This window comes from Equus asinus, chromosome 3 (genome assembly GCF_041296235.1).
Source record: "Equus asinus isolate D_3611 breed Donkey chromosome 3, EquAss-T2T_v2, whole genome shotgun sequence".
Taxonomy (NCBI): Eukaryota; Metazoa; Chordata; class Mammalia; order Perissodactyla; family Equidae; genus Equus; species Equus asinus.
Window position 1 is genome coordinate 1,254,992 of NC_091792.1, and position 22,919 is coordinate 1,277,910.

Sequence of the window (22,919 nt, forward strand, 5' to 3'; positions counted from 1 at the left end):
AATAAAACCTTGAGTTTTAAAAAATTAAAGTGCCAAGAATTCAAGTGTCTAATCCTGTGTATCTGGTATCTATTTCCTGGTGCTTTTCATTGTAACTTGTAAGCTGACCAGTTGGAATGTTTAAAATATGAGTAAATTTTGAGTTCTTTTTGTATCACACCTAAGGATCGTTTTAGATGGATGTCGTCACCTATTACCCAAAAATAGAAACCTTCTCGCCCAACAGAGAATTGAAATTAGATCATCAAAAAATGAACTTGCAGCTAATTAAAAAGTTGGCCTGTTTGAACTCTTCCTTCATAGAATATATATACTTTTGTAATTACACTACCTTTCTAAAAGAGAGGAAAGATCAGAACCTTTGAAATCTGGTACTATAAATGAAAGGAATTTGTTTAACTTTTAAAAATAAAGGAACTTTTTCCAAGAGATGAACCAAGCACCAGATCTATTTTGGTTTAAGTAATGTTTGGTGTAAGACAAGTTTAGATCTTGAATAATTTAGAGATTATCTGTCCAAACCCATTATTTACATATGAGACTTAGAAATTAAGTTTAGCTGTTTAACATCTGAATCTACTGGCATTTGGAAGAAATTGTCAGAAGAGTGACTCATTTAACCAACACAATGAAATCTAAGGATGGACGTTTTTCCTCTCTGTTGCTGAGTAAAAGTTCCTTCTGGATTTGAAAAGATATAACTTGTTCAGGGTTTATCAGTTATAAGGTATTGTACATTTCTAATACATTGAATTAAGATGTGGTGAAAGTAGATTATAGGCTTGAAAAGATTCTTTTTGTTTGCTTGCTTTTCATTGTTTTGGCCTGAAGATGATGTGTTTGTCTTAATCACCCTAGACCCGAATAGTGAAAGTCTGTGTGAAATTTCTTATGAGTATAGTTTCCTATTAAGAGCAGTGTGATGTCTGAACACTCTCGGGTTTTCACAAGAATCATCTTATCCCGTATTAGAAAATTAATATTTTACCCTCTTCTTTTACCTTTATTGGACAGTAAATCATATATGGTTATAAGCTGAAAGTGCTCAGAATTTGATAAAGGCTACAAGTTAATGCATTTCAGCTAAGAGAGGGATTTAAATATAACTTTCATTTGACTGCACTTTAGTTTCACTTGAAGTGGCAAGCATGCAATAAAGATTGATTTCTTCGATGGCTGGGCTGCCTTCTTAGAGATGAGACTGAGTGGCAATTGTGTCTACATTATAAAATATCAAGATGGTAGATTGAATATGGGAGATATATACCAAGAAGCAATGTGGAAATTTAGGTTGTTTATCCCTTCTCAGTTACTACTGAGTGTGTGTGTGTGTTTGTGTGCACGTGGGCGTGCTTGCTCACATGTGTTTTGGACTCTTGATATATGAGTTAAGTCCTCATTGGTAGAAATGGTTAATTAAACAAACCATAGCAAAAATCTCTGTCTATGAATATAAAATGAAAAAATACTGATGTCCTGCATCTTTCCAAACATCATGAAGTTGCACAAAATCATCGGGGTCCTTTGTATAAACTGCTTTTAGATGGTCCTTTTAGAAGACAGCTGCCATATCAGATAGGAGTGACACACAAAAACACACAGCCGCTCAGTGATGTGAAGTTTGGCGCCAGCGTGTTCCCTCCTGCGTAGGATCCAGGTCACCCAGATGCCTTCCCATGTGGTCAAGCACACGTGGTTGGAGTGTTTACACACACTGCTCCAGAATCCTGAACACCCATGATGTAACCGTGGGGGGAGAAGGAGCCGTCTGTATCTCATTTTGATGACCTGGGTCACAGGTCTTGATACGGAATAAGAAAGCACTGATTGTAGTGAAACGTAACTGGGGGGAACATGGCCGTGCAGGAACGAGGCGGCCCCCAACCCCCGCATTGTTTATTTTAAACTGTCGTTACCACCCAAAAGGAGCTTTCTACTTTGAACTTAAAATAGTAGCTTTTAACCAGGACAAGTGAGTAAGCGCTTTAGTAACCAAGGACTGGCTGACGAAGCTCTTGAGAGTGTCACTGCCTGTCGTAACCAAGCTGACTCAGCTGTTGGGGAAGCTATTATGGCCTTGTAACCATCACAGCAATGTTACTATGTACCTGTGTGGGAACTCTCAGTTGAGGTAGAGCTGCCATTTTCTCTTGTTTTAGAATTGTTTCTCACTCATCATTTCTGTTTCATTTTTTAAAATATGCCATGCCTTCTATATATAGAAATGCTTTCCAAAATCTCTAAATATGTTTGTATAGAACTACTTTGCTTAACATTATAATCTGTTTAAGAGCCTATGTTTGCAACAATATGGGAAAAAAAAACCCGTCTGCTCTGGTAGACTCATGAGAAAGGAAAAGAAAAGGTGAGAGATAATTTTGGAAAATATGTAATATTGAAGTGGTGGTATTCACTCAAGTAAATACCAGCAACTATGTTTAACATGGAAAAGAGCCTAAAACAGTGAAAGGAAAACATGTTTAAAAAAGGAAGGAGAATATAAAGAGTTTTCAGTGAATAAATGCCCTATCACAAATTATGAGCATTTTAAAGATCTGTTTCGAACTCTCTTTCCTACTTGTAACAAATTATCAAAGACTTTTTCACCCACTTTCCTTTGAATTTTTGACAGTTTTTTTCTGGACTGTGGGTTTAATTCTGTGTATGTATGTGCGTGTTCATGCGGGCATGTGTATCTGTGCGCACATGTACGTGTGTATATGTGTGTGCCTGTATGTGTGTGCCTGTATGTCTGTGCTTTTATATTTTAGACCTAGCTATACAAACTAGAGGTGTTTCCAACTGCTTATGAGATACCACCACCTGCATTCCCACCTCCTGTACTCCTGGGTGTTCTCACTTCTATGACCTTTTTTTCACATCCTCTTCCATTTATTTCTGCATTTTGCCATATTTTTTCCCCAAAGGAATCTGCGTTGGCTCCTTATATCTAATGGATCAAAGTCCATTCCTAAACAGCTAGATGTCTTTGGACAGTCTGGTCTTTGGAGTCAGAAGGATCTGGTTTTGAATCCTGCCTTTGCTTCTTTTACGCTGTGGATGTTCTTCCTCAGTGTAGCAGCTTTAGCCTCTGCATGTCCTTCCCCATCTGTAAAATGGGAGCAGCTAATCATTCTTATCTCATGTGCTGCTGAGAGGGTCAGATGGCTTAACATCAGTAAAACATGTAGCATATTTCTTGGCAAAATTGAAATGACTGGGTGAGTATTTATTCACTCCTCAACAGATGTTGAGCATCTATGTCTTAGGAAAGAAGAGAGCCATTGTCCTTGCCCTTGTGGAGTGTAGAGGCTCATAGGAAAGCATCAGGGAAATCCTAACGAGATGGCAATTGTAGGATTCACAGACTGGTCACGTGAGGAATTTCCCAGGGTGCTTCCAGCCCTCTGCCCAAAGGTGGGATTCCTCAATTGCCTGCATGACCCTAGCGCCGGAGTTGGCATAGCGTTCTCAAGGCGGGCCTGACAGAGACTACACGGGACTGGCAGCATAGTCTCTGAAGAATGCCTCCAGGGACAGGAGATGAAAGATTTTTTCCATCCCTTTTATTGTGTCAACGAGGATATAAATTATGAGCCCACAGTGTCATCTCTTCATAATCATGTTTTGATTATTAAGTACACTGAAAGGATACAAGCTTGTCCATGGAAATACAAAGTGATAGCATGTATGATTTAAAAACTACTACTGATTGTAGATGTTACTTATTCTTACTCTGTTTCATATCCCATTTTTAGGAACGGGAACAGATGCTTAAAGATAGATGATAGTCTTGTTGTACTAATCCCGGGAGCTTCCCATGAGAATGAAAATTCCTTACATGGTGGTGTCATGGGTTTAGGTCCCATGTGAAAGAGGGTTTGGAGTGTCTCCCACTTAGTTGACAGTTTAAAATATTATCAGCTATGTATGTATCAGTAACTTTCATTCATCAAGATTGAAGTTTCTTTGAGAGCCAGGGTCACATCTTACGTGTCTGTTTAATACCCCACAATAATTAGCATGCAACCCAGTGCGTAGGAGACCCTCAGCATGCATACATACTTGCTTCCTGATAGGCTGGTTGCCATATATAGGTTGGAATTATTCTTGAGTACCATCCTAAGTCTGAACCATCATTTCTGGGAAATAAGAAACGCAAAAGGGAGATGTTTGATTGGTTAGTTTCTACAGGGACTTTTCAAAAACTACAGGTACATGGTAACAACGGAAAAAAATGATTTAAAATAATACAATCAGAGGTATGTCTTTATTTTTCTCTCCTTCAATAACACATTCAATTTTCAAAATTATCCATGTCAGAGCATACCTTCCTGAGTCCCCCCCATGTAAGATGCGAAAATTAGTGTTCCTCATTTCCATCTACTTTTTCTCCCCTGCCTTCTGCCAACTTCTGTATTCCATACCATTATTCTGTATTGCTCAGTTTATAATATTTATATTCTGTTCTGTATCTAGAGCTATTTCTCCTGTGTTTGTTGCTCAAGGCTAATTGAAAACACAAAGCAGCATTTACAATGTTGTGGTTATAATAAATAGAATCAACTATGATACCAAGTGGTACGGTTGAACATACAGAGGAGGAAAAAATGATCCCATAGCACTGAAACTTGGTTTGTTCCAAGGATAATATTTTAAGCATCAAGGTAAAATGGATTCTGTTTTCTTAAATTCCTTTAATTCTTCAAAATTGTGCCATATTTTAGCTTCTTTCACATTTGGATTTAGACTTTCCTGTGAACTTTTAATTTTTCTTGAAAATTCTAATCTCTTTTGTTCTTCTTGGTAGAAGAAACATATGTTTTCATCATTTCACGGTGATTTTTCAAATTTGTTAGTTATGCCCTTTGGCGAATGCAATGTACCTTCTTCTTAAAGTCGCTCTTCTCTGTGCTCTCTGATTTTTTTCTTCTTTTCATTATTCTCCTGATTAGGCCCACTATTACCGTAGCCCCATATCTTTCTCTGTATTTAAATCTTTTTACTGGCAAACATCCCAAGGTCTTTTTGTTTGTTTGTTTGTTTTAGAAATGGTGTGTAGGAGGCAAACTGAGTCCTTGCATGTCCAAAATGCCTTAAATTTTTTCTCAGAGTTAATTGTAAATTATTGTGTACATAATCCTGGGGTCAAAGTAATTTTCCCTCAGAACTTGGGAGACATTAATATATTGCTATCTTTCATCTAGTGTTGTTTATGAGATATCCGATACAAATTTGATTCCATCTTTTTTAGATAACTTTTTTCTTATTTAAATGTTTATTAGGATCTTTTTTCAGCTCTGAAATCCCACCAGAAAATTAAAAGCTTACAGGAAACTCTCAGTCCAGCGTGTCTAGACAAGGCTCGTTCTAAATGCACCTTCTCGCACTGAGTGAGCCCGAAGGAGCTGGAAACAAGCGCCGTATTCCACTGTAGGGACCGTCCTTCTATTCTGACCACGACTATTTCTTCTCCTCCATTTTTTAATTTTCTCTCTTTATGGAACTCATGTTAATTGTACAGTTGTCCTCTTCACTTTATTTTTCTTGTGTATTAAATTCCCTCATATTTTCCATCTGTTTTCTCTCTGTATTTTGTTCTCCCCACTCTCATGATTTTTTTGTGTTAACAATTGAATTTTAATTTCCAAAACGTCTTATGTCCCCTGATTGATTCTTTTTAATGGCAACATGTTTTGCAGCTCAAATCCTATGGAATTTATTAACTTTTGTAGGAAAATTAGAGAAACAAAGAAAAAGTCAAGTTTTATCTTAACTGTCTGTAAGAAATAAGGCAACCAACCTTAAAAAAATGTGTGTGTGTGTACACCATGTATGTTATATGTACATAGATAATGTATACATGGAGTTATACTGGTAAATTTATACTGGTATTTCACTGGTACTTTATTTGCACTCCTTTAAAAAATACTGACAGTAGAGCTGGAGTCCATTACTGACCAGTTTTCAAAGCTTGGTGTGTGTGGCTGTTTGCCCAACCCTCAGTATCCCCCTCTCAGCATCAGTCCTACAGTCCACAGCATCATCAGTGACTGTGGTTGTCAGACCCAAGGGCAGAGGTGCATCCTGTCAGAGCCAGGGTTGACTGACTGTCTGATTTCTGGACTTTTGAAGATACTTTGTTCATCTTCCTATCTTTTACCTATTTTGCTGCTCAGTAACAGGTACTAGAAAGTAAGAAAATGAGGTAAAACTTAAAGTTCATCATTTTGCATTGCCCAGCAATCTAAAAATAAAAGCAGAATCCATAAGCATGTAATCTTTTTCTGAGAGCCCCACGTCTCTAACTTCAGGGAGTGGAGGGAGTAGTAGAAATAGCAGATAGACAAGAATATTCCATCTCTCCAAAAAGTATATTCACTCTGCCTTTGAAATATGTCCAGAATGGCACTGCTTCCCAGCACCCAACAGGTCCACACTCTTCCACGCCACCCTCGTGTCCCCCTTGAATTTGCGATACGCTCCTAGGGGGTCTCCGGCTTCTGGCTTTGCTTTACCTCCCTCACCTCACCATGGTCTTCTTACCCAGAAATTCAAGTGGTCATTTACAAATTAAGTCAGATCACGCCCCTCCTCTGCTTAAAACCATCGATGGATCCCCATTTAACTTGGACTAAAAGCCAAAGTTCTTTCCATGGTCTACAGGGTCTCAGGTGATCTGGCCACTGTTCCCACTTCTGATTCCACTCTCACCGATCCCCACGGCTTTCTTGCTGTCCTGGCGCCAAGAGGAGCATCCCCTCTCCTCCAGGGTCTGCAGTTGCTGCTTCGTCTTCCGGGAATGCTCTTCCTGCAGACATCCTCCTGTGTTGTTTCTTCCCTTCCTCTGCTCTCTCTGGGAGGTTTGCTCTTTCAGGGGTGTGTCCCTAACTGCTCTACCTCATGGAGCTGCCACTCTTTACCTCGCCTTGTTTTCTTCCATAAGGTTTATCATCACCTGGTAGAGTATTTACTTGGGGTTTTTTTTTTTTTTTTTGCTGCTTTTTAAAAAGATTTGTTTATTGTCTGTTCCCCCAGTCGATGTGAGTTCTCTGAGAAGGGGATGTTGCTTGGTCACTGACGTGTGGCTCAGCACATGGAACGGCAGCTGCACATGGTAGCACTCAGTAAATATCTGGCAAACGTATGAGCAAATGAAAATGGGGAAAAAAAGAAAAAAGGGAGGCAATGATATAATTTTACTTTTACTGCTTTTCTCTGTAAGGCTACCAGTGTTTCCCTCCTTATTTCTCCCCATCAGAAATATCAGAAATGTTGATAGAATATTCATTGAGCACACAGAGGTGAATAATGCTTTCAGATCCACATGGTGTAGCTGAGAAGACCTCCCAGGAGTTTCTGGGGCCGAGGAAACATTTGTAGCCAAAATACCATGCATATTGGCAACTGTACTCTTTTCTGATGTTATTATAATAGGATAGTATTTCAGTTGTGTTGTGTGTTTAAAAGACTTGTGGCTACTTCAGAATGTAAACATGATTTGCAAAATTACTTTGAGTTTTAAACAACTGCTTTATAAATATGCTTTTGGAGCTCGGGTCTCCTGAAAGATGGACACGCCTGTGCTCTTCCTTCTGCTTCCTCTCTTCAGTTGTGTGGCTTCCGACTTCCTCCTGGGCAGGAGAAAGAGCAGTGTTTCCAGTATCTCTTAGTATCTACGATCATGATGAGATAATATCATTCGACTAGTTCCTTAGTTCTGAGTTCGAATGTCCTTGGCATTTATTTCATAGTGAAAAACAGTAGATGATTCTTCATACGCAAGTTTTCCACTGGTTTTGAAATACCTTCTTTATTCATTTTAAAACTGGGTAAAATAACTCCATAGTATTTTGAGTGCATTTTTATTGCTGCGCCTATTGTTTTTATTATTAAAGTCTCAAAATCCAGCAGAATTTGGGTTTGATTTGTAAGCTCCATGATGGGAGCTCTATTTCTGTTTTGTTCAAAGTGTAATCTCCAATGTCTAGCCCAGTGCCTGGGACACTGTAAACCCACAATCCGTATTTGTTGAATGGTGACCAACACTTTCAGAAAATTCTCATTCCAAAGATTCAGTAGCATAAAAAACCCATGATGATGAATACTCTACTCGATGCCAGTGAAATGGAGTACATTGATAAAGTAGTTCTTTCTTTACTTTTCTTCCAAATATAGAGAACTTTCTGAAATCTGAGAAGAATTGACTTATGAGTTTTAATATCTTTTATTGACCTAATAATATGTAACCATTATAACCAAGTAACAGAAGCCAGTAGTCCTTTATTCTTTAAAAATGGCAGGACTATGAGAATAATAACAATAATAAATCTTCTTCAAATAAAGAGTATAACTTACCGAGGCATCTTCTGATATCCTTATATTCTATGCTGGTGCTACCAAGGTGAACTCTTCCGCTGCCTTGTTTCTTGATAAACGATGCTCATCTTTGCTGCCAGTGTTATGTCTGCCCATTTACAGTGGAAAAGACAGTGTGCTACCTGGGATGTTGAAAAAGGTAAGGCAGCATTCATACCCGGGGAGAGACCTACAGAAATAGATTAGGCTCTTTCTTCCAGATTATGTTATTCATTTTCATATGCTTGTCTTTCCCTGTTTCAGAAGTCTGTTTTCTAATCTTCTTCCAAGTCTTATCATTTCCTTCATATGACCGTAGCATGCATTTCTCAGACAGGCCAAACAGGATTAGAGCATATTTGCAAAAGGGCATTATTGACTTTAAACGAGATCTGTGACTTTTTCATGCGATGCTGGGCAGGAGGCTTACTATTTCCTCATCTGCAAAATGAAAGACTTGGGCAAGATAACATTTTCTGAAATTTCGCTGAACTTCAAATTCAGCATAGTATATATATATATATTATATATTACTATTTGTAGCATATCACAGATGTTAAATATTTGTTTCATTGCATTTTGTAAGTAAACTTGTTATTTCCTTTTAAGGAAAAATAATAGTATTACATCCAAATGCCTGTGTGTTTGTGAGAAACATTTCAGAACTATGAAGACTGAATTCAGGGTTTCTTACAGATTGTCTTTACACTTTCTCCAGTATTTCTCATAATGTGAGAATATTAGTGGTCTTAAGATGTGAAACTGATTGACTCTGCAAAACTTGAAAATCTTTCAGTGAGGGAAGGTGTATTCATCAGAAGTGTTCTAGTAGGGGCTGGCCTGGTGGCGCGGCAGTTAAGTTCGCACGTTCCACTGTTCGGCAGCCCAGGGTTCACCGGTTCGGATCCCGGGTGTGGACATGGCACAGCTTGGCAAAAGCCATGCTGTAGTAAGCGTCCCACATATAAAGTAGAGGAAGATGGGCATAGATGTTAGCTCAGCAGTCTTCCTCAGCAAAAAGAGGAGGATAGGCAGTAGTTAGCTCAGGGCTAATCTTCCTCAAAAAAAAAAAAAAAAAAGGTGTTCTAGTAGATGATACATTTTTGGTAATGAAATTGATAGGGGCAATTAACAATTTTTTCTAAGTTGGCTATGCTGCTGTTATCTTGTTATGCAATAATATTGCTTATCTGACAGAGCAGAGAGCAAAGTTACTTTGTTCTTATTTCCATAAACCAAACTTTAAATATCCCTTCAGAGAATAGGTGATGTGAAAAAGAATCCTGCTTCTCAGACCACTTAAGAATATAGATTTTATTCTTAAGAGGAAGTTCACTCCTGTGTGCCAATACATAGGATGAAAAGTGTACCTATCTTTAATCCCTAAAGGAAATGTGCATAAAATTGCTATTTACTGTGTACAATTTACTAAAGTCATAAGTTCCTGGAATAATCTTGTATGAAAAGTTCATGCTTATTGAAAAACTTGAGATAATAATGAGTCATTTTACTAAGTAAAGGAAATAAAGTCTAGTTTTGAAAATGATGGATCCGCTACAAGACAAGTTGATGAGACTAGGAAATTCAAAAAACTCACTGATTTATTTTCTCTACTCTTTAGTGAATGTAAAAGCCCATTTATTCAGATAATAATTACGTGGTAAATTAAAACATCTTTGAAATCAGGCTCATATCCTTAGGAGAACTCTTCTTAACAGACTGAAGTATAAACAGGATTATAATTCAACAGATATTAATACTGGTGAGGAAAAACCTTGAGACTTCTTCAGCATTTCAGTTTAACAAAATATTGACTGAGGGTAGATGTATACATGGAAATATAAAACTTTTTATTCACACCTATAAAAATAGTGTATATCGTTTCTTAATAGTAGGTAGCAATGACTTCAAAAGATCATACATCTCCTTGTCAACATACACATTGACAAAATTATTATAAACATGAACTTTACATGCTAATTCTGTTTTCACCCAGGACCTGAATTTGTTCTATAACTTTAGAACATATATGAATAACCGTATTGGTTCACTGGTGAATTCTACCAAACATTTAAGGAAGAAATTATACCAGTTCTCTACAATCTCTCTCAGAGAAGAGAAGGGGAGGGAATACTCTCTAACTCACTCTAGAAGGCCAGCATTTCCCTAAGACCAAAACGAGACAAAGACATTACAAGAAAAGAAAACTGCAAACCAATCTCTCTCATGAACATAGATGCAGAACTCCTCAACAAAGTATTAGCAAATCGAATCCCACAATGCATAAAGAATTATACACTACGACCAAGTGGGATTTATACAGTGAATGTCACACTTACACCTACAGCTAACATCATGCTTAATGGTAAGAAACCTGAAGTTTTCCCCCCAAGATCGGGATCAAGGCAAGGATGTCTCCTCTCACCACTGCTTTTCAACACAGAACTGGAAGTCCCAGCTACTGCGGTAAGGCAATAAAAGGTATACAGATTAGGAGGAAGAAATAAAACTGTCTTTTCTCTCAGGTGACATGATGTTCTATGTACAAAATCTGAAACAATCCACAAAAAAACTCCTACAACTAAGAAGCAGTTATAGCAAGGTTGCAGGATACAAGGTTAATATATGAGTCAATCACTTTCCTATATACCAGCAATGAACAAGTGGAATTTGAGATCGAAAACACATTGCCATTTACATTAGTGTCTACCAAAATAAGATACTTAGGTATAGATCTAACAAAATATGTACAAGGTCTATAGGAGGAAAACTACAAAACTCTGATGTAAGATATCAAAAAAGAACTAAAAAATGAAAGATAGTCCATGTTCATGGATAGGAGGACTCAATATTGTGAAGATGTCAATTCTTCCCAAATTGATCTATAAATCCAACACAATTTCAATCAAAATCCCAGCAAGTTATCTTGTGAATATTGACAGACGGATTCTAAAGTTTATATGGAGGGGCAGAAAACCCGATATCCAAACACAATATTCAAAGAGAAGAACAAAGTTGGAGGACTGACACAACCCAACTTCACATCTTAGTGTAAAGCCACAACAGTCAACATAGTGTGGTATTGGTGAAGGGATAGACAAATCAGTGGAACAGAATAGAGAGCCCAGAACTAGACCCACAAAATATCATCAACTGACCTTTGACAAAGGCTGAAGGCAATACAATGGAGCAAAGACAATCTTTTCAACAAATAGTGCTGAGACAATTAGACATCCATATGCAACAAAATGGATCTGGACACAGACCTTATGCTCTTTACAAAAATTAACTCAAAATGGATCATAGAACTAAATGTAAAGTGCAAAACTATAAAACTCCTAGAAGACAATGTAGGAGAAAACCCAAGTGACCTTGGGTATGAAGATGACTCTTTAGGTACAACACTAAAGACATGATCCTTGAAAGCAATAATGAAAATTAAAAATCTCTGCTCTGCTAAAGTCAATGTCAATAGAATGAAAATATAAGCCACAGACTGGGAGAAAATATTTGCAAAAGACACATCTGATAAAGGGCTGTTGTCCAAAATATGCCAAGAACTCTTCAAACTCAGAAAAGAATAAAAAAATGAAAAACCTGATTTAAAAAATGGGCAAAAGACTTAAACAGATACCTCACCAAAAAAGATATTCAGATGGCAATTAAGCATATGAAAAGATATTCAATATCATATGTCATTAGGGAATTGCAAATTAAAGCAACAGTGAGTTTCCACTACACACCCATTAGAATGGCCAAAAGCTAAAACACTGGCACACCAAATGTTAGTGAGCATGTGGGGCAGCAGAAACTCTTCATTCGTTACTGGTGGGAATGCAAAATGGTACAACCACTTTGGAAGAAAGTTTGGCAGTTTCTCACAAAAGTAAACTGACTCTTACCATACAATCCAGCAATCACACTCCTTGTATTTACCCAAAGGAGCCGAAGACTTATGTCCACACGAAAACCTGCACAGGGATGTTTTATGGCAGCTTTCTTCATAATTGCCAAAACTTGGCAGCCACCAAGATACCTTTCAGTAGGTGAATGGATGGATAAACTATGGTATTCAGACAATGGAATATTATTCAGCACTAAAAAGAAATAAACTATGAAAAGACATGGTGGAACCTTAAATGCATATTACTAAGTGAAATAAGCCATTCTGTAAAAGCTACACACTGTTTTATTCCAATTGTATGACATTCTGGAAAAGGCAAAACTCTGGAGAAAGCAAAAAAGATCAGTGGCTTCCAGGGATTACAGGGTAGGAAGGGATGAATAGGCAGCATACAGAGGATTTTTAGGGCAGTGAAACGAATCTGTAATATACTACAATGATGGATCCACTTCCTACATCTGTCAAATTCATAGGATGTGCAGCCCCCAGAGTGAGCCCTAATATAAACTCCGCACTCTGGGTGATGATGTGGATGCGGGTTCATCAGTGGAAAGAAATGCACATGCTGGTGGGGATAATGGAAGATAATGGAAGAGGTTGTGCATGTGTGTGGACGGAAGTGTATGACAAATCCCTGTACTTTTCCCTAAAATTTAGAGTGAACCTAAATCTGCTATAAAATATAAAGTTTGTTCATTAAAAAACATGTAAGGAGACCTGAAAAAAACCCTTACATTTATACAAAGAAAATAAACTAGGTATTAAAAGCCTGTCTTCTCTTTCTGATGGGCAGCAGCTATAGTGCTCTCGATTCAAGTCCTCTTTGACGCCTGGTTTTCCAACCTGAGGTTAAGGAAAAATAACCTAATCTCTTCCTTAATTGACCCACAACCTTATTTGCGGTGAACACTTAGCACTGGTTCTTCATAAAAAGATGAGTGGAGGAGGGCATAGGAGATGTCCAGAGGGCAGTCAATGGGCACAATTTAATTGACTTGTGCCCATGGGATGTCAAAAGCTACAAGCTGAATTCATGTACCTGCAGACTCCAGGCCTCTTCTCAGAGTTCAGGATGAAAAAGTCTTGCTTGGTTTGTGCAAGATGTCTCCCCTCATCACTCCTCAAAAATGAAGGTGTATGTCCTCTTCATTTAGGAAATGTCTGCTTATAATAGAAACTTATTTTCAGTCAGCTGTTCCACTTAGGTGATTTATGTCACCTCTGACCTGCTTTCTGATAAAGCATGACTTCATTCATGGCTCCGGGGATGACCTGTGTACACTGACCTGGCGTAAACCTAGAGTGTTGAGTCATTCGAGTGGCACTTGTTCGAGGAAGATTGACGTCCCACTGTGAGACTGTCTACGGTGTCAAGCAGCTGCATTCCTAGTGAGGACTAAGTTTATCCCACTATTAGGTTCTTCTGTGTTACTCATCTTTCCCAAAAGGAAAGATTTTTCTGCCATGCAGAGTATCTGGCTTTTAACGGCTACTGAGCTGAAATAACTTGCGTGTATGAACGGTTGTGCATTTGTTCGCTTCCTGCCTCCTCTGTTACTGGTTCATCCTTGGAGGTCAGAGTGGTTATGCCTCTCTGGTCAGCTGACAGTTGGCCTTTCTTAGAAATGACACTTTCACATCTCTGAGTGTAAGAGTTAGTTTCCACTTAGCTTCTCGTCCCCTCAGTCAGTGAAGAATCAGGATGCTCGGCGTTGATTTCCATGGCCCGTGAACCCTACTCAGCTTGGCATGAAGGGTTTTTCCCCAGACATCCTTCTCATAAGGCAGAATCAGTGGCTCCTTTTCTTCCCCAAACTTCATTTTGCTCAATGATGACCTGGAAACGGTGATTTTAGTCTTTCGCTGTCTTAAGATACTGCACCACATTCCAAAACGTCAGTCGTTAATGCGTAGAGGAAATGCATATTTTCACATACCTGTTTTTTCTACTGATACTTGCACATGTATAAAATGTATGCACACATGTTCTATAATTATTGAGCTCTTTTGTTTTAAAATATATAGTTTCTTTGTTTTATTAGGGAGCTAAGTTATGTGTGTTTATTTCAGAGCTTATTCTTTGCACTCCGGAATATCGTGACATAGAAAAAAATCCTTTACCTTTCTGAAATATCAATATTTGCTACCACTTACTTCTCTCTATCCCACTGTCACAAAGTGTTTCACATTCTAATTGATGTTTCCCTTTTATCATTCTTTATAACTCAATTCCTCATATTTACGCCTCCATATTGAAACTGCTTGCTTAACTACCTCCTGTCCTACTTTAATTTTCATTCCTCGTTTGCCTCTACAAAAGTAAGTTTAAAAATAAAGCCTCTGGTTCTGTAAGTCATCGTTATTATGCTTATTTGTATTTCTGCCTACGATGTTTTAAAACCCTTAACAAAGCTTCCATTATTCAGCCCCTCTCCAAGCTACGATCTGCATACTCTTTGCCAAGACTTTTGTTATTTTCTTTTTTGGAGTGTGTATGTTTTCTGTCTCTGTCTGTCTTTCTGTGTGGCTGTGTTTGTAAACTCTTGATTTAGTCACAATATATATGCTTTTAGAGAAGTTTCTTTTTCTTGGGAATTTCTTGATGATTTTTACTGGGTCATATGATGAACACTGTGTGTCAAGCACCACGGCACAAATAGTGTTTTCCATTTGCTTGAATTCTTCCGTTTTAGGAGGACTGGTGGAGATGATCAGCTCTTTTTATTTTGGTCTCTACAACACAGAGGTTGCTAGGTGACTTTAATCTCTTTCAACAAGAGGACAGTCAACAACAACAGCGAAGTCCTGCTCTCTATAGATTTGTATGTTCCGCCTAGAAGATCTAGCAAATAGAAAACGACTGAAAACATTTTTTAATGTGCAGTTCTGTATAGACCACCTCCTACATCTCTGTAACATGCCAGCAAATATTTTTAAATTATGCTGCCATTTTTTCAATGTTATGATTCGCTTGTTCATAAGAAATCAGCTTCTAAGTAGCAATACTTGTACACCATCTCCAGGAAATTTAACATATGAAAGTCTAGTTTATAGATGATAATTAGAAAATGATAATTTTATGAAAAATGTGTCAAAATTTTGTTATTACAATATCTTTTGGATTTCTCATTTATTTATGACTCTCTGGTCTTGAGTGTGATTGAATTTACAGCTTTTTATACTTAATGTCTTTTTTATTTAGGGAGAAATAGATTTAAATTTTTCATTCTTGAGTTCACTTGAAGGTTTAGCCTCATATTTTAATTTTTAAATAATTTTAATAATATAAAAAATTTTAATACAATTTTCATGTATAATTTTGAAAATTTAAAAAAATCTTTCCTACTTACATTTTTATTTCTTCCATCAAATTTCACCCATGATGTTGCTTTCCAGCTACTGCCAATGTTAATAGTTACATTTTCTCCAATAGCAAGTGACAGATTTGCAAAGACGTTTAGCAATTACTCAATGCCTTTATTTAGCCCTTATTCAGGAATCACACGAACAGCCAGAGCTGAGGCGTGGCAGGTGTGGGTGAGTGTGGCCATGCTGACGCTTACTAAAATGTTTCCAAGGGGCCGGAGAATTCTGCTGCCCTAAGCCAAGGCTACCTGCCCAAGACACACTGGACCTCCCTGCAGTCCTGCAGCTGAAACAACAGAGCATGGCCTGGCGGTGGCCTCCAGGACCCTCCTCCAGCACCAGGACCCATGCTTTCTCTTGCCAGCTGTTAAGTATTTTGCTTATCACTTGTGTGTACGGCAAGAGGGCCATCAATATTTTGTCTTGATATTTACTAACCTGTTGTTAAGAATATCTCATGATAGAAGTATTTTATGTCACGTTAATGACACTTCCAATTTTACAAAATAGATAATTTTTCTTTAACAATCCAGGTAAATATAACTGGAGTTTTCCTATATCTTCTGAAATATTTTCAGTGTAATATTCCATTTTAAGGAACAAGATAAAATTAGGATTTTGGGAAAACTTGTGGAGTTTTCCACTCTCTTTCCTTTGCCTTTTTATTGGAAATAAGATTTGATGAAATTTTCTTATTTAGATTTTTAGAATGAAAAATGTAGACAGTATTATAACTGAAGTAATGTTGCTTTTTAAAAATAGTGATAGATCAAGTGTTAGCAGTTTTATAGTATACGATAAGATTTCATTTTATCGGCAGTTTGCCATCTCATCAAGCATCAGAACTTTTCTCATTGATCCTTTGGTGTTTGTACTGATGTTATTAATTTAATGGCTTTAAACCTCAGCTCACATACCTCATGTGACTTACAGCATCCTCGCGTGAAGATGTTCTTAGGGCTATGAATAATTTATATCATAATTAATGATTAAAAATGCATTCTTTTTACCTTCCATCTGTCTTAAAGAAATGGCAAGGTGGGCTTAATATATACCTAATAATTTTCCTAAAAAGTAGGAAAAAATGACTCATTTTAAAAATATCTAGGTTAATCTTGAGATCTGAAGCAGTTTTTTAAAAAGCACTTACAGTCTACCAGGTTATTGATCCTCAACCTACGGCTGTCACAAATGGATGTAATTAGCAATTCAGTCTAAATGAACCATGGAGGAGCCTCATTACTCTGAAAAGTCCATTACACCACTTTATAAGAGGAAATTCCAAATCTAAAGGAGTAGAATATATGCTGTAAAAATTTCTTTGGAATCAATAGTGAGCATTGTGACTATCAGTTACAGTTACATATTGCAATTGAAGGATTACTCATCATAAAGTTTTATCATCATGTAAGTGTATTTAAATTGGGATAATTCTACCAATACGTTTTTGCTCATGTTTTACACCTTGTTCATTTGTACAATACTTCTTTTTCCTATGTATGTATTTGTTCCATCTGTATCAAATTGGACGGTATCTAAGTCATAGGATCATAAAGGCTTAAGCCTCATTTGGAACAGAGATGGCACAGCCCCACGTTTGGTAGACTGCTGCAGTCCTCAGAACCCTTCGTGAGCAGCTCCACATCACGCTGTTATGGAGGGTTAGCGTCAGAATTAGAGCCTGAGGTGGGCTTGTAGCTTGGTTATCTTCTCTACCTGCCTGCTTCCTTAGTTTGCTCATGGGTTTATGAGAGTTATGGGAGAGCAGTTTCTTCTGAGGTTCAACTCAAAACCTAGCTCCCAGTAGAATTTCTGTCCTGCAGTCAACCTTATAAATGTAATCGTCCATACCTACAATTCCTTGTGTGGAGAAAAAGGAAAAAGCAGATGTACCATTAATGTCAGTGCATGTACTCTTCTTCAGCCTGTCCTCTCCTCTACTAGGTGGAGTTTCTAGAAGGGATCCCCAAAGTGTCTGGGCATTAGGAATTGTTGTAGAGAATTTTGTTTCCTGTTTTCGTGGATGAAAATAAACCATATCGTCTGCTGGCTGTTTGGAGTTGAGTGTTGGGCACACCTCCTTTGCTTTGTAACAGCCCAGCCTCTGAGCAAAGAGGTCAAGTGCTCACAGCCTCGGAGAGTCAGAGAAATGCCTTGTGTTTCAGACGCAGGAGCTTATATATGGTTTTTCTGCTTTATTTTTACTCAATGTTTTTTCTAATGTGGGTTTTCTGTCGTGGTTTTTAAAAATATTCCCTCATAATTTTTTGTTTGTTTGTTTCTGGAAGGTATGTAATTTGGTTTGATAATCCACACACAATGCCCAGTGAATTTATACCTGCACCTCCTCATTCCTGTGTGTAGTTCTTAAATAATTTCTTTGTGCAGTGGACATACTCTGCCAAACGGCTTGTAACTGCTGCCTGGTACTTCAGCTTTGCTTGGCAGCTCTCGTTCTATAAAGATTGTTGATTAGAAACAACCTGGTTTGGCGTATATTTGTTTTTCTCTTAGTGGAATTTGTTCTGTACACACTTACTGAATTTTCTTTGGAGTCTCCACTTGGTCTGTGTCAGGAAAAGCAGGGAGTAAATACACAGGGGACGTCCTTTAGTTTTCTTCTTAGAGCTTTAACTCCTGTGTACAGACTTTTTTGAGTACTAGTAGGACGGCCGTTGCTGCCAGGTAGCTGACGTTCTGAAACAGCACTTGCCTTCAGGCACCGGGCAGCTGGGAGCATTTACTTGCAGAAACAGGTCTTGTGTGTGTACGTGAGAGAGAGAGAGAGAGGGACAGAGAGAAGTGGGAGGAGAGCTAATTTGCGGGCATGTCTCGCTGAGGTCAGGAACCTGCTGTTGTGTGAACTGCAGCCTGACCCCATTTGGACCTGGAGGAGGAGCACACGAAGCAGGGAGGCAGCCGAGGCTGCAGCCGGGCTGCCAGGAGGCACCTCCTGCTGGGGAGCTGTGGAGAGGGGCTCAGGGAGGGTGGGCCGGCCGCACGGAGGGGGAGGAAGGACCAGATCCCGCAGGAGGAACATGGTCCCGTTTGGGCCAGAAGTATTCAGTGACTTCTGATCAGTGATGGATCCATCCACTGAGAGCAGAATTTATTTAAGGCCCCAAAGAAAGATTTCTATGTACGATACACAGCCTGGATTTATGAACACATGCTTATAGGAGGAGTGACTGGCTGTAGAGAGAAGTTTTGTCTTTGAGGGAAAGTGTCATCTTCTAGGGTTTGAAATATAGAATAATCTACCTTCACTAAAGTGGGATTTTTTTCTTCACTGAGTCTCCCGTGGACCAGTGGAGCCCTGATGTATGTTGGAGGAACCATGGGCTCAGGCAGCCCTGTGCCCACAAGGTGTGCCAAGGTCATGACTGGTAGGGTTTGAAGATAGAATGGCCAAGAAGGCATTTAATAAATCTTAGCCATTTTTGTTGTTAGTGTTATTTTTTCATCTACAATCTGGAAAATATTGCAGAATGTGGATACTGTCCTATTAAAGCACAATGAATAGTTGAAGAAGATAAAACATTACCAGAAAAGGCTTCAATTTAGGGAAACAAAGAAAAATCTATGTTGGCATCACATTATCCTCAGAAAGATTGCAGCTTTGACCGTGAGGTTTATTTCATTCAGTTAAAAATGTAGAAGCATGTGCGAGTGAGAATATTTAAATGTGCCCCTAAGCTTTCATTCTAGTTCCTAGTGTCACTAAGCTTCTCTTCCAAAGCAGGTAGCAAGCACATGAGTTATCATTGTACTGATTCCTGAATGTTATCAGACTGAGGATTTTCCCAAACTGAACAAAGCCAGGGTCACTGACCACTGAGGAGCTGTGTTCTAACAGGAGACGGCGGTCTCTTGCGGGTGTACAAGTTATTGGCTGGGGATGGCTTATTCTCGTTGCAGGGCTGCTTGAGTGATAGAAAACTGGAAGTTTGTCTTTCTCCTGAGTAGTCTGCCAGCTTGGTTCCCAGCCGACCAGATATCTGCCTGAGGTGACACTGTTTCCTCCGGACTCCCCGTCCTGGGCCAGCTTCCAGGGCAGTCCCTCTAAGCCTGCTCAGACCACAGTGAGGCATGGGCACCACTCTCCTGGTCGTCCCAAAGTCTAAAGATCTGCTACCAATCAAGGGCCTTACAGCCAACATTCTCTTAAAACTCTGAGTGGAAAGAATATGTTTTCACTATTCAAGTTTTGTTTTACTGTTTTGGAGGGAAGACAGGAAGGTGAGTGTACAGTTCTGCTGGTCTGCCTTCCTCAGTGTGTCCCTAAGATGCTAACCCAGGCTTAGGACTCCAAGTGTATCCGGACACTGACCCTCTTCTAGTCTTACCAATGCTTCTAAACACACGAGATCTTTCATTGTCTCCAACCCCGACCTCCTGAACTTTGCCTGCCTGATAACTATTCATTTGGAATACATAGATTCCTCAAATACATCATGTCAAGAATTTATTTTGTCATTTCAGATTCCTTCCTAGAATTGTCTATTTCTCTGATTAATAACTATCATTCTTCCAGGCAACCAGATGCAAAGCTTTATTACTATAATTGAGTCTTTCTTTTCTCTCTACATCGAGAGAGTTATTAGTATCTCCCATTTCTCAATCGGTGATATTTCCCTGCCTGATCATTTTACTTCATTTCCTCTGCCACCCTCCTGTTCAGACTCTTCTCACTTTCCTTCTGAACTACTGCAATAAGCCCATAACTTGCAAGTCATAATTTGTCACACCAAAACTTCTGTTACTTCATACTTCTTATGATGGCTGTACAATAAAAAACAGACAATAACAAGTGTTGTCGAGGATGTGGAAAAATTGGAACCCTCATATATTACTGATGGAAATGTAAAAGAGCATAGCCACTTTGCACAACAGTTTTGGCAGTTTCTCAAAAGATTAAACATAGAATTACCATTTGACTCAGCAATTCACCTCCTAGGAATTCCATTCCCAGGAGAATTGAAAACATATGTCCACATGAAAACTTATACATAATGAACACTCATGTTCAAAACAGCTTTATTCACAATAGCCTAAAGGTAGAAGCAACCCACATGTCCATCAATCAATGAACGGATAAACAAAGTGTGGTGTATACATACAATGGAATACTACTCAGCCTTGAAAAGGAAGGAAATTGTGACACGTTTCAACATGGATGAAGCTGGAAGACATAGGCTGAGTGAAATACAACAGACACAAAAGGACAAATATTATATGATTCTGTTTATATGAGTTAGCTAGAATAGTCAAATTCGTAGAGACAAAAAGTAGAATAGTGTTTGCCGGGGACCTGGGGGAGGGGAGAATGGGGAGTTGCTGTTTAATGGGCACAGAGTTTCAGTCTGAAAAGATGAAAAAGTTTTAGAGATGGGTGGTGGTGATGGTTACACAGCAGTATGGATGTGCTTAATGCCACAGAACTGTACACTTAAAATATGGTTAAAATGGTAAATTTTATGTTACATATATTTCACCACAATGTAAAAAGACTTATAAATGAATGTTCATAGCAGCATTATTTATAATAGCCAAAAAGTAAAAATAACCCAAATATCCATCACAATAGATGACGAAAGTTTTATGTATCTATACAGTGGAATATTACTCAGCTGTAAAAAGAGGAACGGACTACTGATACACACGAAAACATAGATGAAGCTTGACAACATGCTAAATGAAAGAAAGCAGACAAGAAAAGCCAAATTTCACATGGTTTCATTTATTTGAAATATCCAGACTAGGCAAATCCATAGAGGTAGAAAGGAATTCTCTGAAAGAAAGATGCATGAGGCACTGACTCCTAATGGGTACTGGATTTATTTTGGGAGTGATGAAATTGCTCTGAAATTTGATAGTGGCAATACTAGCACAAGTTTTTGAATATACAGAGACCCACAGAATTGTATACTTTGAAAGAATGGATTTTATGATGTGTGAATTATATCTTAATTTTTAAAAACCCTGAATCTTCAGACATGACTTTTAGGATGCCATGCTCATGAAACAGCATGCCCTAGGCTCAGCTTACTATTTCTAGCTCTGTAACTTTGAGAAAATTAAGTGACCCCCCCTTCCAACTCTGCAAAATGTGAATAATAATAATCATCTCACCAGATGTTTGTATTAAATGAGGTAACATACATAGAGCGTGTGGCGCAGTGTCTGGCATTTACTAAGAAACCAGTAGATTTACTGAGACCCCTCGGGACGTGAGTCCTCAACAGCTTCCAACACTATTCCAGATACTATTTCCAGATATTCCCGAAAACGGCCCAACTCATTTGCATTTGACCAATACTCTTTACATTCTGGCTCAAATCTGCCTCTTCTCCTCATGCTCCTTTATAGAAATCCTTCAGGCAGAAAGGGCTTGTTAGCCTCCCTCTGTTTGCCGTGATGCTCCTGCAGCTGTCTTTGCCTGAAAAGAGTGCTCCCTCCCCTTCCCCTCCCTCTGAATTTCACCTTGCCCTTAGAGCTCAGTCTTCTGAGCTCCTCATGCATGAAACTTTCTCCCTTATTTCAGTGCATGGTCATCTCTACTTTTTGTAGCCTCCAAGATTTTCACTGCATCTTTGGTGAAGCCTTACTTTGGTTGTTTATTATAAAGTATGTATCTCCTAGATCTTTTTAAGGGATGTGTCCAGTCTCGCCAGCTAAATGAAAGCCCCAACACAGCCCCACATGTTATGAGGCTTTACCTTTTCCATAGCACTTGGCAATCGCCTTGATACAATATGTTCTAAGGAAACCTTCACTATCTATGAGTCGTTAGTGCTACACGTCAACAAACGCAAGGGCTTAAGCTAATTATTCTCAATCCTGGCCACACCTTAGAGTCCCCTGGGGAATAAGGTTTCATTTCAGCCCACAAATCAGAATCTCTGAGCACGAGGCCTCCACTTCACACCCAGGCCGTCCTGATACAACCAAGTTTGAGGACTGTCGGGTGCAGCAGGTGGAGTAGTGTAAGCCGGCAGGTCCCAGCTGATTGACCACCACGGTTGAGACATGAGGACCTGATGCAGGCAGAGATGCCCGGGCAAGGCCAAGAGCTCCACAAATATCAGACAGTGTTGTTATGCTGCATTTGGGACTTTGATTGCTTTGAGAAAGATCCTCTACCCCTGAATTTTTTAACAGGTGTAGTGGAAATATCCAATTATGGGCATCAAAACTCTTTTAAACTCTACGTAATAGCTTTCGTAACAGATGTAGGTGCCTTGTTCCTTTTTGCTAACTTAAAAATGTTCGAACTCTGTGTCTCTTACAG

The 22,919-nt window shown here is 38.7% G+C and overlaps 1 protein-coding gene and 1 long non-coding RNA gene across 7 annotated transcripts in view; one reads left to right on the forward strand and one right to left on the reverse strand.

Moving 5' to 3' along the window:
- Positions 1-22,919, forward strand: part of TET2 (tet methylcytosine dioxygenase 2) — a 118,408-nt gene that overhangs the window by 11,473 nt on the left and 84,016 nt on the right. The window lies entirely within an intron of this gene.
- LOC139044750 (uncharacterized) lies at positions 2,708-22,911 on the reverse strand. Its single transcript, XR_011501810.1, has 2 exons — positions 8,359-22,911; positions 2,708-8,193 (listed from the first exon to the last, which is right to left on the reverse strand). It is a non-coding gene; the product is annotated as an uncharacterized lncRNA (long non-coding RNA).